This window comes from Camellia sinensis, chromosome 8 (genome assembly GCF_055761805.1).
Source record: "Camellia sinensis isolate YWXY chromosome 8, ASM5576180v1, whole genome shotgun sequence".
Classification (NCBI taxonomy): domain Eukaryota; kingdom Viridiplantae; phylum Streptophyta; class Magnoliopsida; order Ericales; family Theaceae; genus Camellia; species Camellia sinensis.
The window spans coordinates 7,777,295-7,784,513 of NC_138968.1; the positions used below are offsets into that span (position 1 = coordinate 7,777,295).

At 40.0% G+C, this 7,219-nt stretch overlaps 1 pseudogene; it reads left to right on the forward strand.

Annotated features, from left to right (window-relative positions):
• The first annotated feature begins 4,928 nt into the window (after positions 1 to 4,928).
• On the forward strand, positions 4,929 to 6,363 carry LOC114261453 (protein LIFEGUARD 2-like; annotated as a pseudogene).
• The last annotated feature ends 856 nt before the right edge of the window (positions 6,364 to 7,219 follow it).

A 7,219-nucleotide genomic window follows, 5' to 3' on the forward strand; every position in this document is an offset into this window, starting at 1 on the left:
ATGAACCATATGACATACACAATGCTCGATGGACTTAAACCAAAATGGACTGACCTCAGTCATGCCCAAATCAGTGGCCATACATGCTAAGACTAAGGCACCAAAAGGCAAGACACACATGCACACATATTGGTCCACAAGCTAGGCAACAAGAACACAACCCTTAGAGGCACTCAAGGGGTGACAAAAGTGGGAGCATGGCAAGTCTATATGCTCTGAAATTACATGCAAAGTGAAGCCATATCATGCAAATAGCTCAAATTAAGCATGCCAAGAGACTTAAAATACAAAGCTAGTAAAGGGCTTTACACTACAACCATACCAAGCAATGCTCAAATGACCTAAAGCACTAAAAATAGACCTAATGCAGGTCAATATGGTAGCAAAAACATGCTAGGCTCGCAACAAAGATGGCAAGAAAGATAGGCTCCCGAATTAGCCCACAAATAAGACATGGGGGCATAACTCTTAAACACAATGAAAGAGTGATAAACATGAGAACATGGCAGAATTTTATGGACTGAAATTACCTACCAAATGATGCCATGTCATGCAAAAACCTCAAATATGACATGCTAGAGGTCCCATAGTGCAAGGCTAGCAAAGCCAAATGCACTATAGCTATGCAAAACCAAACATGCATGACCAAAACCAATTAAATCAGACCTCAAACATGTTAAATCAAAGCCAAAAATGTGCTGGAGTGGAGTCCAAACATGCTAGAATAATAGGCTACAACATCAAGCATGTAAGGCTAGTAAGCAAGATTTGCACTACAAGTATATGAAGCATGCAAGAGGCTATCAAACCAACTTTAGGCAGAGTTATGACATGCTAAATAATGACCAAAAACCTGCTGGAATGGAGCCCATACATGCTAGAAAGACATGCTACTTTAATGAGCCACAAATGATATTACATTACACATACAAGAAGCATGCAAAATGTGACCAAACCAGCCATGGACAGAGTCAAGGCAGGCCCTAGAAGTCACAAAAAAGTGCCTGAACTAAGCCTCAAAATGGTAGAAACATATGCTCCTTTGATAGGCCAAAAATGCAAGCAAACAAAACCAAAAGAGAGGTGATCACCCCCGTCTGATTTGAGGCCTCAAAACCACATTCCTACCACTGAAAATCCACTAGATTTCAGTGGTAGAAAGGACATGCAAAGGCTAGAACAAGAGCCAAAAGGGATGGCTCAAAACAAGGCCTAAGAGGGGGTGGACCACCCCCAATGCAAAAATGACCTTAAACAAACATCACAAGGACTAAAAAACAAAAAATTTTCTAGTAGAAAGTTAAGCTTAAATCAGCATGCAAATATAGCTAGGAGAGTAACCAAAAACAAAGCTTAAAGAGGAGAAAAAGGGGGTTACCCTTGAAGCACTGCAACAACAACAATTCCTCCAACCCAAAAACAACTCTTATGACCCAAAAACCACCTCCAAGGATCTCAGCTCAGATATGGTGGTGTGTGGCTAGGAGTTGTAGTGCAAAAGTGAAGGAATAACACTCTTTAAGGTACAAAATATAGAGAAAGAGAAGAATATAGAGAGAGAGATGTATCTATCACCCTTTAGCCAACTTCAGAACCTGTGTAAAGGAGAGGGAGGGCCTCTCTTATAGAGGAGCAAGAGTTAAAGCTTCTTCAAGAAGCTAAAACTTGGATGCAATCCCTCCATACACGTGTATGGAGGATACAGTCTGTGCCCTCCAACTGGCACAACTGGCATTCATTCAGTCTGACAAAACAGGAAGAAAGCTGCCGACCAGAAAAGGTGGTCGGCCTGCTACTTTTAGTGGTCGGCCGACCACTTAAAGTGGTCTTCCAGGGAGAGAAGTGGTCGGCAGGGGTAATTGGTGGTCTCCACACTGAAATCAAGCCAATAGTGTGGTGGGAGGCCAGTAAATGTGGCCCAAAAACCAAGAAGACCAATTTCCCGAGCAGAAAATCGGATGGCGGGAAAAAAAGTGGTCTTCAAGGAGAAAAAATGGTCTCCCACCCTTGTACCACCTCCCAAGCAAGGAAAATAAGGTTCGTGCCAAAAATAAACCAACACGGGTGCAAAACGAGAGTTCGGGAGGCGAAGCACACAGCCGGGGGCCTCGAAAACTAGCTGTTGAGCACCAAAAGTGGTATGTAACCACAAAAGTGGTCTCTCGGGCCACAGTGTCCCACTAGGCAGAGGAAACAAGGTGTGGTTCAAAAACCAAGCCAAACGGAGAACGTTAAGCGGTCCCGAGACAAGGTACATGGCCGAAGGCTCCGAAAACCGAAAACTAGTCTCCAAACGGGAAAAGTGGTCTACGACCGTGAAAAGTGGTCTACGACCATAAAAAGATGGTCTACAAGACCTCTCCCTCCCTCCGGGAAGAGAAACAAGGTTCGGTCCACAAATCGAGCCAAAGCACAAAGAGTTCGGAGACCCAGAGGCAAGACTCTCAGCCAAAACTCTGAAGACTCGAAATGAGCGCAGCATGCACTATCACCGAGTGCTCAACCGATGACGTCTGAGTCTTAAGGTCGGTCAAAAATGGGGTGTCTACACCCATCGAAGGTTCTTGAGAGGGACTTCGTCCTCAAGAACACTGAAAGGCAAGTGAGATAAAGCCACAAGCAGGAGTTGGGTTTCCTTCCGCTCAGCTGGAGTAGAGGAAGGTGGAGGCCTATAAGGTGGAAAAACCTTATCTGTAGAGAGGGCAAGCCTCAGTCTCTCTATCCAGCAAGGATTTGGCGGAGGAGAAGCTGTGGATGCTTCTATTTTAGGAGATGGAGCAAGGACAGATGAAACATGGGCATTAATATAATCGAGCTAGTCAGAAGAGCAAAGCTTTGCCTTCTGGGCTAAGAACGATGGATTGTACCCTTGTGCCTCTTCTGGGCGTCGGGCAGCGTGCACTATCTGTGTAGGCATGGAGGATATGTACCATGCTACAAGCAGATTCTCCTCCAAACTGCGTTGACGGTCGATGGGCACGTAAAGATAGACCACCGAGCTTCGCGCATAGGAAGGGAACTCTAAAGGGTCAGTAAACTCGACAAAGTGATGGTTGATTCGCTTCCTCAAATCACAGGCCTCAGGTTTTGACCAGCTTGTCCAGTCAGAAGCCCCAGAAGAGGAAGAAGCTGCAGCCATATCCCATGCAGAGGGTTGTGAAGAAGAACTTCACATGTCCATATTTGCAACTTTCTGAATCAAAGGATTGAGAGCAGTTTGTTCATAGTCCAAGGGTGAGTCAGAAGAAGAACTTCCCATGTCCATATTTGTAAGTTTCTGGATCAAAGGATTAAGGGCAATGTGTTCGAAGTCCAAGGGTTGATAATTTGCAAAGGCATCCATGACCTGAATATAGAAAGGTATATAAAGGTGGCTAATTAATGCATGGAGGTTCTTTCGAGGAGGAACAGTATCATCATATGACTCTTCGTGTGCTCGATCAATGGAGGAGAAAATTGATTCGGCCATAAAAAATGTATGTCTGTTCGAATACTAAGGTGGTGGGGGTGTTCAAAGGATTGAAGGAGAGTTTAATGCAGATGATGAATGACAGTTGCATTTCTAAAAGAATGCAAAGCCCATGCACGTTCTAAGACGTGGGAAAAAGACCTTGATCCACTAATATCACCAAGTATTGGGTATATTAGTGCGGGGGGTAATGTTGGCTACATATTTTGTACAAGCCAATTACAATTCGACACGTGGCAGGTTAAGGGTAATATGGGAAAATAATTCAAACCTTTGATCCTGATCGTACACGTGGCAGTTAGTATTGGTTATTACAAGATCTGAGTAGCAGTGCATCAACGAAGAGATGCAAGGTGATGTGGCTTCAACGGTTACTTACATTTAAATTCAAATTTAGGAGGGAAGTCTAACTGCAAGTGATGGCGTAGTGGAGCTAATTATAAGGCAACATGATCAACGATCATGGAGGAGCAGTTCGACGGTTCGAAATGTAGTTCAATGGTCATCCTTGAGAAGTATAAATAGCAGAGAAGGGCCCAGAAAAAAGCCCTAGAAAACCAGTCTTATTCTACTTATTTCTTTCCAATTTTACATTTCCAGTTCTTTACATTTCCTGTTCTTTACATTTCTGCACTTTACAATTCCTGCACTGCACTTCATTCATAGGAGTAGTTTCAAATAGATTGTCGCTGTAAACCTCTACGAGGTTGAGTTTGGTTCATTGTAAGTTTTTTATTTTTATGAAATGCTTCAATTGCTCTTCATTTAATTGTTATTTTGCTTAATTCTTATAAATCAAGCCACTACCAATAAAAGTCCTCTTCATTGAGGCTGAAAGAACTAAAACACAATCATTTGATAATTGGTTGTCAATTATTTTTCTATAAGGACTGATCGATCCTTACTGGCACGCTCGCAATTACAATAATAACCTTCGAAAGCCAAAAAGTCAACAGTACCTAAAGAAATATTTTGAAAATTAAGTTTGAGATAATCTAAAAAAATTAAAAAATTATTTAAAAAGTTAAAAGTCTATACTATTTGGGAGTCGCTTGTGTGGGAAATTTAGATGACAAAATTATTATTTTACTCTTTAAATTCAATTATCTAAAAGTCAAAAAATTTAAAGTTAAAAAGTCAATAATGATAGAATGGTCATTTTGATTTTATAATAATATTTTATTATACATTTTTTCATAAAAAGTCAAAAAATTATTCCAAACATATAATTTTTTTCCTCTATTTTTTTAGTCAAAAAAAAATTAAAAAGCACATCCTAAACCACCACTGAGATTATTACGTGCCCACTCACACGATTCGTATTTCTCTCTGGTTAATCCAAACCAATCAATCACAATCCTTCACGCACAATTAATTACAAAGAGAGCTGTATAAAAAAAATAGTTGAGTACCACTAAGCGTTTTTCTCTGTGCAACAATGGCGATTCAGTAGAAGACGATGATGAAGAGTGGTGACCTTGAAGCCGGTGAAAATGGCCGATTGTTTCCCTCCATGACTGAGAATCCATAGCTTCATTCGAAAGGTTTACTCCATTCTCACGATCCAGTTACTTCTCACCGTCGCCATCGCCGTCGCCATCGCCTCCATCGCTGTCTTCGTTCACGTAATCCCCAAGTTCATGCTTCACACCACTCCCGGCATCGTTCTCTACTTTCTCACTCTCATCGTCCCCTTCATCAGTTAATCCACAAATCTTCAACTTTCAATTTCTTCGCATTTATGTATATATATGTCGTTTACTAAGTGTTTGATTTTGCGTAGTACTGTGCCCATTGTATGCGTACCACAAGAAACACCCGGTGAACTTGATTCTTCTGATGATGTTTACGATTGCGATCGCATTCGCGGTGAGGTTGTCATGCTCGTTTTCCAAGAGTAAAAATGAATAAATTTTCTGTTCATCTTTCTGTATGTAAATTGTGTATGAATTAATGTTGTATTGCTGATGTTGTTACTGACATTCTTGAATGAATGACACAACAAAATTTAACTTTTAACTAAGTAGTTGGACTAGGTTTGTATATGTATTAAATGTATGTAATATCTGTGTATTATGGTGGATAGAATTGGTACTAAAGATAACATCTGATCTACACATTAGTGGTGTAAAAGGTATTCTTTCTAACATTATTTTGTGAATGAAACCTTAATTAGCCTCTGTTTGATTGCTGAGAAATCTGAGAAAAGATAAAGATTAGAAAAGAAAATGAAATGTCTTATGGACCTATTCATTAGGAAATATCTTTGCTAGACGGGAAGTTTTATGTTAGATGATTGAGAATTTTTTGAATTGATATAGAGAAAACAAATTACAAGTTAAGAAGTTACTCCTTACCCATTTTATAATTGTTGTTAGTATGTAACAGGAAGAATTGTTTTGCTGGCTTGGATTCTAACTAGTGTTGTAGTTGTTACCTTGACACTATAATACACATTCTGGGCTGCGAAGAAAGGCTATGACTTTAGCTTCTTGGGACCTTTTCTTATCACTTCCCTTGTGGTGCTCATTATTTTTGGTCTCATTCAGGTTTGTGGGAATTTTCTTTTTCTCTTCTTCTCCCTGATACAAGTAAATCGTGTTGGACTTTTCAAATTGTGTTTGCTAACTCTCTCCCTACAAAACTGTGGTTTCAATCAACACATCTTCATCCCTCTAGGAAAATTGGGGTCAACAATTTATGGAGGCATTGGAGCAATCATATTTTCTGGTTTTATCATATATGACACCGACAACCTGATCAAGCGCTTGAACTATGATGAGTACACCTGGGCTGCAGTCTGCCTTTATCTGGACATTACCAATCTCTTCCTTGCCTTGCTTGATGCCCTCGGTGGCAGTATTGGTGGCAGCAGCCGTAATACTGACAACTAGAGGCTCTGCTCATATTACTTACCTTCCTCTCGCTTAGTTTGCCGTGTTCAGGTGCTGATAACAACCTTGAAATTTCATTTCCTACTAATGAAGTACATGATTACACAGATGCAAATTTTCCTCAATAAACAGGATGGTCTAGCATGTAAATAGCAACTTGCTTATATCGATTTTTTTAACGGCACTACGAGAAAAGTGGGCTTAAAAGACGGAAGCATTTGCGACGGCACACTTGCCGTCTCATAAAGTGAGTTTTTGCGATGGCATAATTTGCTGTCGTGAAAAAGGTGAGTTTTTGCGACGGCACAATTTGCTGTCGCGGAAAAATAGAGTATTTGCGACGGTAGAAAATGCTGTCATGAAAAAGGAGAGTATTTGCGATGGTAGAAATTGCTGTCGCAAAAAAATGAGAGTATTTGTGACGGCAGAGATTGTTGTTTAAAAAAATAGAGTTTTTGCGACGGCACTAGCTTTAGTCACAAAAAAAAAAGGTCAGTTTTTTGCGACTGTAATAGGTATCATTACAAAAAAAAAAAAGTAAAAAAAAAAAAAAATTTATTGTGGCTTTGAGACGGCTTCATATATATAGTCACAAAATAGTTTGAATAAATGCAATGGTATTTTTCTATCCAAAAAAAATTTAAAAAAACGACGTCGTCTTACTTTTTTGATATAACATTTCTCTTTTCACCTATTTGTTCATCTTCCTATCTTTATGTCTCTTCTCTTTCTCTCTCTCACTCATCTCTCTTCTCTCTCTCTCTCTTGTCTCTATCTCTCTCATCTCTCTTCTCTCTCTATCTCTATGTCTATCTCTCGTTCATCTCTTTTCGCTCTCTTTCTTTCTTTCTTTGTC